Genomic DNA, 8,671 nt, shown 5'->3' with positions numbered 1-8,671 from the left:
TAGAGGCAGCTCTGCAGAACGGTCACTAGCTAGCACAGCCAAAAAGTCACACAATCTGATTTTAAACCTAACCCTAACCTTAACCCTTACCACGCTGGTAACCCCAACCTTAAATTAAGGTTACGTTTTAGTTTTCATTAATATGAATATACAAAATCAAGATAGTAAGATGGTAAGTTGGTCTCCATTAAATATGCCTACTGTAATTTATGAAGCAGGACATTGGCTGTCCTCGAATTAGAGGTCATTTTAGATCACATGACATGTGTACTGTGTGTTTCAAAAACAACCAGGGGCTTTTATGCAAAATTATAAAGTATGTAAGCCATGATAGCTTCAGACTGAATAATGTTTCAATTTTCGGGTGTTGTCAAGAGCTGGTGTCATTTGTTCAAATGAGTCTATCATGCATCCTCCAAGAACATAAAAGTGAACACTCATATTCAACTACCCAGCAGAGATGGATGGTTGTGAGGTGTAAGGTGTTGTTGCTATGCTGGCTCTGGCTCTGGCTCTGGCTCTGGCTCTGGCTCTGGCTCTGGCTCTGGCTCTGGCTCTGGTCTGCTGTAGTGTGAGGATGAGGTTGTGCAATGGGACTGAGAGTGTATAAATAGCAGTGTGGAGCTCTACCTCCTGCCTGGTCCGTGCAGAGGCCCCAGGGGAGCCAGGAGTGCTGGGGGCCCCTGCAGCCTCTACCCAAGCACAGCTGTTCACCAGGTCCAGAGCCTCTCCAGAGCCCACCGCTTCCCCCTGCAATGGAGACCGCCGGCCTGGGGGGGCGTCGAGTACTAATAATAACAACATCCAACATGCAGAGCCCGGGTCAGGCACTCCATGACCCTCCCCATCACAGTGCTGGAAACTGGACAGGAGCCAGGCCACAGCCCCATGCTGCAGCCCAGGAGAGCCAGGCAGGGAGGGGTAAGAGGGAGAGGAAGGGAGGGCATCGATGGGGTCTGTGGGTGGCTACAGCTCAGAGGTCTCCTTTGACTTCCTGCTCTGTGCTGTTTCCTTCCCCCAACAGGGCTCCAGGTCAAATCTCCAACAAATTCACAGACTTCAGGGAGAATATACACTGAGTGTACAAAACATTAAGAACACCTTCCTAATATTGAGTTGCGCCCCCCAGTTTTGCCCTCAGAACAGCCTCAATACACTGGGGCATGGACTCCACAAGGCGTCGATAGCGTTCCACAGGGATGCTGGCCCATGTTGACTCCAATGCTTCCCACAATTGTGTCAAGTTGGCTGGATGTCATTTGGGTGGTGGACTATTCTTGATACACACGGGAAACGGTTGAGCGTGAAAAACCCATCAGCGTTGCAAATCTTGATCCAAACTGGTGCACCTGGCACCTACTACCACACCCAGTTCAAAGGCACTTAAATATTTTGTCTTGCCTATTCACCCTCTGAATGGCACACATACACAATCCATGTCTCAATTGTCTCAAGGCTTAAAAATCCTTCTTTAACCTATCTCCTCCCCTTCATCTACACTAATTGAAGCGGATGTAACAAGTGACGTCAACAAGGGATCATAGCTTTCACCTGGATTCACCTGGTCAGTCTTTGTCATGGAAAGAGCAGAAGTTCTTATTGTTATGTACACTCAGTGTAAATATTTATTTGTATTGATTGTTTTTGAAATTGTAATTCCAGTTTAAACAGCCACTAATCGTCATGGTAAAATAAAATGACTTGGACGTGTGAACACCTGCAGATGAGGTAGGAAAATACATGATTTCACACTGGAGAGATAGAGGCTGTGGAAGACAAGCTCAACTCAGTTGTGGAGTAATGGCTGACTGCTTCTGTACAGTGCCTTCAGAAAGTATTCATGCCCCTTGCCTTATTCCACATTTTGTTGTGTTACAGCCTGAAATCAAAATGGATTCCATTTATTTTATTTCTCACCCATCTACACACAATACCCAATAATGACAACTTTAAAAAATATATTTTTTGAAATTTTTGCAAATGTACTTCAAATGAAATACAGAAATATCTCATTCACATAAGTATTCACAATTTGTAGAAGCACCTTTGGCAATGATTATAGCTGTGAGACTTTTTGGGTAAGTCTCTAAGACCTTTCCACACCTGGAATTGTGTGAAATTCTTCAAGCTCTGTCAAATTGGTTGTTGATCATTGCTAGACAACCATTTTTAGGTCTTGCCATAGATTTAGAAGTCAAAACTGTAACTCGGCCACTAAAGAACATTCAGTGTCTTCTTGGTAAGAAACTCTAGCATAGACTTGGCCTTGTGTTTTAGGTTATTGTCAAGCTGAAAGGTGAATTCATCATCCAGTGTCTGGTGGAAAGCAGACTGAACCAGGTTTTCCTCTATGATTTTAACAGTGCTTAGCTCCATTCTGTTTATTTTTTATCCTGAAAAACTCTCCTGTCCTTAACGATTACAAGCGTACCCATAACATGACGCACCACTATGCTTAAAGATATGGATAGTGGTACTCATTAATGTGTTGTATTGGATTTCCCCCAAAATCAGTTACTTTGGCACATTTTTTGCAGTATTACTGTAGTCAAAATCAAATCAAAATCAAATCAAATCAAAATCAAATCAAATCAAATTTATTTATATAGCCCTTCTTACATCAGCTGATATCTCAAAGTGCTGTACAGAAACCCAGCCTAAAACCCCAAACAGCAAGCAGGTGTAGAAGCACGGTGGGTAGGAAAAACTCCCTAGAAAGGCCAAAACCTAGGAAGAAACCTAGAGAGGAACCAGGCTATGTGGGGTGGCCAGTCCTCTTCTGGCTGTGCCGGGTGGAGATTATAACAGAACATGGCCAAGATGTTCAAATGTTCATAAATGACCAGCATGGTCGTATAATAATAAGGCAGAACAGTTGAAACTGGAGCAGCAGCACGGTCAGATGGACTGGGGACAGCAAGGAGTCATCATGTCAGGTAGTCCTGGGGCATGGTCCTAGGGCTCAGGTCCTCCGAGAGAGAGAAAGAAAGAAAGAAGGAGAGAATTAGAGAACGCACACTTAGATTCACACAGGACACCGAATAGGACAGGAGAAGTACACCAGATATAACAAACTGACCCTAGCCCCCCGACACATAAACTACTGCAGCATAAATACTGGAGGCTGAGACAGGAGGGGTCAGGAGACACTGTGGCCCCATCCGAGGACACCCCCGGACAGGGCCAAACAGGAAGGATATAACCCCACCCACTTTGCCAAAGCATAGCCCCCACACCACTAGAGGGATATCTTCAACCACCAACTTACTATCCTGAGACAAGGCTGAGTATAGCCCACAAAGATCTCCGCCATGGCACAACCCAAGGGGGGGCGCCAACCCAGACAGGATGACCACATCAGTGAATCAACCCACTCAGGTGATGCACCCCTTCAAGGGACGGCATGAGAGAGCCCCAGTAAGCCAGTGACTCAGCCCCTGTAATAGGGTTAGAGGCAGAGAATCCCAGTGGAAAGAGGGGAACCGGCCAGGCAGAGACAGCAAGGGCGGTTCGTTGCTCCAGAGCCTTTCCGTTCACCTTCCCACTCCTGGGCCAGACTACACTCAATCATATGACCCACTGAAGAGATGAGTCTTCAGTAAAGACTTAAAGGTTGAGACTGAGTTTGCGTCTCTGACATGGGTAGGCAGACCGTTCCATAAAAATGGAGCTCTATAGGAGAAAGCCCTGCCTCCAGCTGTTTGCTTAGAAATTCTAAGGACAATTAGGAGGCCTGCGTCTTGTGACCGTAGCGTACGTGTAGGTATGTACGGCAGGACCAAATCAGAGAGATAGGTAGGAGCAAGCCCATGTAATGCTTTGTAGATTAGCAGTAAAACCTTGAAATCAGCCCTTGCTTTGACAGGAAGCCAGTGTAGAGAGGCTAGCACTGGAGTAGTAGTCTGTAGTGTAGTGTAGTGTCTTATTGCAAACAGGAAGCAATGTTTTGGAATATTTTTATTCAGTACAGGCTTCCTTCTTTTCACTCTGTCAGTTAGGTTAGAATTGTGGAGTAACTACAATGTTGTTGATTCATCCTCAGTTTTCTCCTATCACAGCCATTGAGCTCTGTAACTGGATTAAAGTCACCATTGGCCTCATGGTGAAATCCCTGAGTGGTTTCCTTCCTCTCCGGCAACTGAGTTAGGAAGGACGCCTGTATCGTTGTAGTGACTGGGTGTATTGATACACCTTCCAAAGTGCAATTAATAACTTTACCATGTTCTTAGGGATATTCAATGTCAGAATTGTTTCCCTATCTGCCAATACGTGCCTTTCTTTGCGAGGCATTGGAAAACCTCCTTAGTCTTTTTGATTTAATCTGTGTTTGAAATTCACTGCTCATCTGAGGGACCTTCCAGATAATTGTATGTGTGGGGTACAGAGATGAGGTAGTCATTCAAAAATTGAAACACTATTATTGCACACAGAGTCCACAAAACGTATTATGTGACTTGTTAAGCACATTTTTACGCCTGAACTTATTTAGGCTTGCCATAACAAAGGGGTTGAATACTTATTGATGCAAGACATTTCAGCTTTTCAGTTTAATTAATTAGCAAACATAAAAATAAAAAAAACGTAATTCCACTTTGAAGCCAGTGAGAAAAAATGTCAATTGAATCCATTTTAAATTCAGGCTGTAACACAACAAAATGTGGAAAATGTCAAAGGTGTGAATACTTTCCGAAGGTACTGTATTTGAGGCACACACAAAGGCACAGCAGTAAAGACATGCTGAAACCTGCTGCCTCTGGCTTTTGAAGAGCCAGTGGATCCTTAATTACAGTGTTCCTCTCAAGAGTCTGGCTGCACATTCGGCAGGAGGCATTCTGTCAAAAGGACTGTACTAATATCTCCAACAATGATCGAGCCGTCCCTCCTGCTGGAGCTGGTCTCCATGCTCCAGGGCTCTGGACCCACCAGGAAACAGACCCAGTCCACTTACACACACACAAAGTGCCTGTCGATGAGCTGCTACTACAACAGTAACCACTGAAACCCTACGTGGTGGTCGTCTCTAGCGACTCCAAATACAGAGCTCTGAAACCATTAAAGACGTAAGGGGAACCAGATAGCTAAAGTGTAGGAGGGTTGGATCGTATGACAGTTCTCATGTCTACGAACGGTGAAATGACAAATTCCTCCTCTAGAATAACACTTCTGGTTTACAAACGAATAACAAAGCAGTGTTTGTTATATTCAAATGTTTGGAGTCTAAACACTGAAGTTTCACTCAAATCAGGTCTGATACTGTAAGTTGGGCAGCAGTGCACTTATGCTTCTCACACACTCCATAAAAGAGGGAATACTTGGCCCTAATTAGAACTGAGCATCTGGAAAATGTCAGCGTGTCTCCTCGCGGCATATGCAACATTCCTATTTACTTACTAAGCTTGGGTTCGGCTCGAAAATACACCGGGAGCTTCAGAATGTTTCAGACAGAGAAAACCGGAGTGACATATAGAATGAAAGTGACATATAGAATGGAATGGCACTCATCTCACTTTCCCCTGGTTTTATTAACATGGATTTAGATGTCTGTTGATTCAGGTTGGACTCCCACCACTCTATAGCTTTCTGTTTGCCAGGTTAAAGTGTACTGTCAGAGCATGAAAGAAATGGCACCTTCACAGACACCTTTCCCAACACACCAAACTTGACACTCTATGTAGTTCTGCAGATAAACACGGAAAAGATTATATCCCCATAGAGTGACACTTCCCTTCAGCCAAACCCAATATCTTAATCACATCTTCTGGTTCAGGCTGCTGGTTCAAACTGAGAAAAAAACAGCATTTGAACTTTGCAAACAGTCTTCCCTCTATAGCCTATGGTGTTGCCAATGACCTGGGTATTTACATATCAATCTGGATACTATGTTTTTGAATGAACAATCTGTCTCCCGAGATAGGACATTCTCAATAGCAGAAGCGAGACCTTTTTATTGCACCACAGTTGTCAGTAGTTATGATCGTTCTGATATGTTGCACTCCTAAAACGGTTTACTGTGTCTCACTAAATACACAGGATCAAAATGAATAAGTGGGCTATGCCTTCAGGGAACCGTCTATGACCATTAAATGGGACACTTCCGTAAATGTTTGTTACCAATTAATAATGAACATGCAGTCTTGCATGACAACACTTTTTTACCATAAACATCTACCAGGTTGAATTTATGCCAGGCTCCGTTGAGAAAGCCTCATAGTAAAATTGTGCGATAAGACAGGAGTTGAGAGGAGGTGCCCTGTCCTATGCAGCGCACTGATCCCCAAACCTGACAAGATTACAGAGAGGCTTCCTGTCTCCTAGACCTGATACCATCTTAGTCTGACTCCTAGCTCCCCTCCCTTCCTTACGCCTCCATCACAAGTCCAGATAGTGCTGCACCAATTACCGCCTAATGGGACAGTTTTAATTAGAAAACGACATTGAGCAAGTATGTGCTTTTCCTCAGCCTCCACAACATGGCTCATTGAAGAGATGAATGCTACCCAGCCCTGGATGGCAGTACAGTTAGTCCTGATGAATAACCTTTATGTCAAGGAAGCTGCTCCTCCCCAGACCCAAACACAATTTCAGATATTTCTAGCCCACTTCCCGGATGATTTTATCACGCCACATGGCAACATGTACCCACGCATAAAGTAAATGAAAGCCAAATGTCACCACACAGGTTCACATCATTTATGGCACACATGTTCAGTCTAATAGCATCTGGTCGTTTGCATTTGTTCAAGTCAATTTAAAAAGTGGAACATTATACAAGAGGAAAAAGCAAAAAAAGAGGCATAATAAATGAGCACATCGGATGAGGACGACAAAAACCCTCAAATATTTCACCAAGCCATACTGCCAGGCCATCGCGAAGTCGTCTTTGGAGTTTGAAACTGGATCTTTATTGAGCTGTGATACAGGAAAGGCTTGTTTATATTTTCAGCACTACCAACATACATCACTTGGACAAAAAATAACAAGCTCTTCCCTGGAACTGTTCAATCACTGTCAATCACTATAACGAAATCCATTGAACACCACTGATTTCCTGCATTGTCGTTCAAATATGAATCCATTTTCTCCTATTCTAATTCCCTTAGTATGGGAATGTAGACTTGGCAGTTCTTTGATAAAAATTTAAAAAATCACAATAACATTGTCAATGCAGATGTAATCACAAAATGATGCAAGGATGAACACATTTAGAATACACAAACAAATCCTGACAGTACGGTTCACAATCCATCAAAATGAGCAACACATTTGCAGATTTCTCTTGATCTTTTTCAGTTATTGCACAGGTTAAAAAATTATTGCCGCCATTGAAAAAATGAGCATAAAATACTGTAAAATATAAATAATACAAATATTGAGCTACAGTGTATGCAATTATATTATTTTATACTAATACAATTGCTCAAAGAAAGATATTTGGTTTAACAAGTACGAGTCAAAAATATTGGCAGGGGTGTTCAATACCTTTCAATACATCTTCAATTCAAACCACAGGCTTCAATGGCAACATGAACTTTACCTAGTACCAGGACATTTTAGCCAAAAACATTGTTGCCTCTGCCAGGAGGCTAAAACTTGGCAGCAAGTGGATCTTCCAGCAAGACAACAACCCCAAGCCCACATCAAAATCCACAAAGAAATGGTTAATTGACCACCAAACCAACATTTTGCAATGGCCATTTCAGTCTCTGGACTTGAACCCCATTGAAAACCTGTGGTTTGAATTGATGAGGGCCGTCCATAAGCACAGATGAAGGACATCAAGGATCTGGAAAGATTGTGTATAGAGGAATGTTCTAAGATCCCTTACAATATGTTCTCCAATCTCATAAAGCATTTTAGAAAAAGGCTCAGTGTCGTTATCCTCGCAATTAGAGGTTTTGAAAGGTATTAAAAACAGGGGTGCCAATAATTCTGACCCTTATCCTTGAGTATTTTTTTTGTATTACTTGTTCAAAAAAATCTTAATTATATTAGTATAATTATTATATGATTTATATGATAGTCTTTTTTTGCTGATCTCTATCAAAGGTGCCAATCACTTGGGACCTGGCTATGTGTCTGCCACCTGTTTCAGTCATTCAATTCTGTTCAAATAAATGTATTTATGAATGTTTCTATTTCGGCTGACACAAACTGCATGTCATTTGCTGAAGCAAAGGCCAGTAAATAGGTGCACTGCCTGAACCATCTTGACATGTTTATGGATCATTTCAAGCGAGCCACAAGCACAGTGGTTTCCACTTTCATCACATCCTTTACTTTAGAAAATTACCATATCAGCAGCATGATCTCAACCGGTCGAAGAGCCGCAATCCTTCTTTTCTGACACACAATTAAAAGATGTCAAACCTGGTTTATTTTACAGTGTTTTGGTTCTGCTTGTCAGCGCATCAAACATTATCTTAAAGAGGCCTCATTTAAGCAGAGAAAGCCACTGGCCAGGTTCAATGACGGCGAGGGGGCCCATTGGCCCAGGGGTATGTGGGTAACCGAGGTGCACAATAGAACTGGGAACACGATAAGGAGGACAAGGGAGGGAGGGGAGGCACCAACGTGCCTCCTTTTCACTCTCCTGGGAATCCAGAGGCTAAGACATCGCTTAGACGTTGGGGTTCCTCAACACAGGTATCATATTCATCAAGTCCTTCAGTAC

Source organism: Oncorhynchus tshawytscha, linkage group LG03 (genome assembly GCF_018296145.1).
Source record: "Oncorhynchus tshawytscha isolate Ot180627B linkage group LG03, Otsh_v2.0, whole genome shotgun sequence".
Taxonomy (NCBI): domain Eukaryota; kingdom Metazoa; phylum Chordata; class Actinopteri; order Salmoniformes; family Salmonidae; genus Oncorhynchus; species Oncorhynchus tshawytscha.
This window is presented reverse-complemented; position numbering follows the sequence as displayed.